The sequence below is a fragment of the Adiantum capillus-veneris genome, chromosome 14 (genome assembly GCF_014529385.1).
Source record: "Adiantum capillus-veneris isolate H3 chromosome 14, ASM1452938v2, whole genome shotgun sequence".
NCBI classification, from domain to species: Eukaryota; Viridiplantae; Streptophyta; class Polypodiopsida; order Polypodiales; family Pteridaceae; genus Adiantum; species Adiantum capillus-veneris.
The window spans coordinates 146,806,562-146,808,608 of NC_140944.1; the positions used below are offsets into that span (position 1 = coordinate 146,806,562).

The 2,047-nt window shown below is 42.9% G+C and overlaps 1 pseudogene; it reads left to right on the plus strand.

The window, feature by feature from the left end:
• Window positions 1-265: 265 nt before the first annotated feature.
• Window positions 266-555, plus strand: LOC147443320 (uncharacterized; annotated as a pseudogene).
• The last annotated feature ends 1,492 nt before the right edge of the window (window positions 556-2,047 follow it).

A 2,047-nucleotide genomic window follows, 5' to 3' on the forward strand; every position in this document is an offset into this window, starting at 1 on the left:
AGCAGTTAATTGATGGCATAGCAACATGTAGAATCTCCTATCAATAAAGATTGTGGAGACACTCTGGAGAACATGTTGGCAGAAGCTAAAAGAAAGAGGCAAGGATCAGCAAAGACACCATCCAAGAGGATGAAGAAAACTATGTTCAGCAAAACTCCTCCAGATGTTAGGGTGGCGGTGAAATCCCTTGCCCAGATGTTGAAATAGAAAGGCATGCAAAGGATGTGGTGAAGACCCTACTCTTCCTTGGGTAATTGACCTAACAATGGTTGGTGCTAAAGGCCCTGCTCCTGATACAGTTGCTAATGCAAGCCTAAACAGTGAAGTCCATGTTCATCGTGTGAGCATTGATGGTATCGTGCCTGCTCCTGATAATTTGTTGATGCAAGCCTAAACAGTCAAGTCCCTACTCATCATGTGAGCATTGATGGTAGTGTGGATGGCAGTGTGCCTACTCCACAGCAAGTTCATCAAGCAAGCCCTTTGGCTGATCACCCTAATACCACCAGCCAAGATCATGGTGTTGGTCTATTGTCCCCTGATGCATCTTTGTAAACTTTTCTGTTTCAAGGACATAATATGAATGCTATTCCAAGATTTTTTGCAAATATTTTGTTGTTTTTCCTCGCAATTAGTCAACTTATGTAGACACTCTTGTGTATGCAGTAAGTCATAAGGAATTAATGTTGATGCTAGTAGTATGTCCACCGTCAAAAACGAAGCCCAAGTCAAGGCCAAAAAAACTCGTGATAGATCACCCGTTTAAAAGGTGGAGACGGTACATGGCACTCAAGAGGATGTACCACATCAGGTTGGCACATGTGTATGCATCTAGCTCATGTTCATGGGCTTTTCCAAATTGCAACGATCCGAGCAGGATGCTTGCATCAGCTGAGGAGGATTATCATGTTGTCCTAGAAAGCGTGCAGAATGATCCTCAAGCTCTTATTTTGGATATGAATGGTCTTTTGATTCATAAAGTGGATCTGGAAGAAGATATGTTTTTCCCTACATGGAATCTACAATATGACCAGGTACTAAAGGAGAGGCCAAGAAAGTTATACTTCCTTGTGCGGCCCGATGCAAGGCAGTTATTGTGGGCAGCAACTCATTTCAATGTCTTCATTTGGAGCTCAGCCATGGAACATAATGTTGTAAAGCGTTTCCGTGACTGCTTTCCAGGTTTACGAGGACTCGTAGTAGTAGGGTTCATCGCATAGACTTCCTGTGATGTGCTTCATAATCACAAAATCAAGGGCAAAAAACCCATTTTCTTCAAGCACCTCAATGATTTCTGGAACAGGTGTAATGGTTAGTTTGGTCCACACAATACGCTACTGGTTGATGACAATTTGTACAAGTGTATATTTAATTTTTCTGGCAATTGCTACATTGTGCCAGCGTTTGGCTCGCCTAATGATACAACTCGAAGGCCATTCCTTACACATAAGCTTGCCCCATGGTTGTACAAGTACCTGAAGGCAAGGGATAGAACGCAGTTTGTTACCGGAGGAGGAGATGTGTTTGGCACCTGGGGCAGTGAAGAGGACTTGATTGTTAAGGATCTTATAGAGTTGCATAGACAGAGAAGCCTAGAGTGTTGCCATCATGTTAGATGGGGCGAAATTGAAAAGAAGACCTCTGAGGAGATTTAGCGGGAGGCATCTGACAAAGTGGGGGATTGCCCAGAGCAAAAGGAGGCCTACAAGGTCGTGTGGGATACGGTTTTTCATAAACAGCTTGGACAGACACGCTTGGGCACATTGGTGGATTGCCTCTGATGTTTGGACAGCCTACTTTTTGTAACAGCTAGCGGATGTAGCTTCTGTGCAGATTTGGAGAATCCCCTCTGGTCATCCTATTTGTAACACCATACTTTTTGATGATTCTTGCTCGTTGAAAAAATCTGTAATATAATTCATCGCCCAAAGCGACCATGTACTGTTTTTTTCCTAAGAGGTTATTAAGTTCCACTCTTATGTTGAGTACATTATACAAAATTTGGCTTTATGCGACATTGCACTGTTTACTTTCGTGCGAAGCTTAT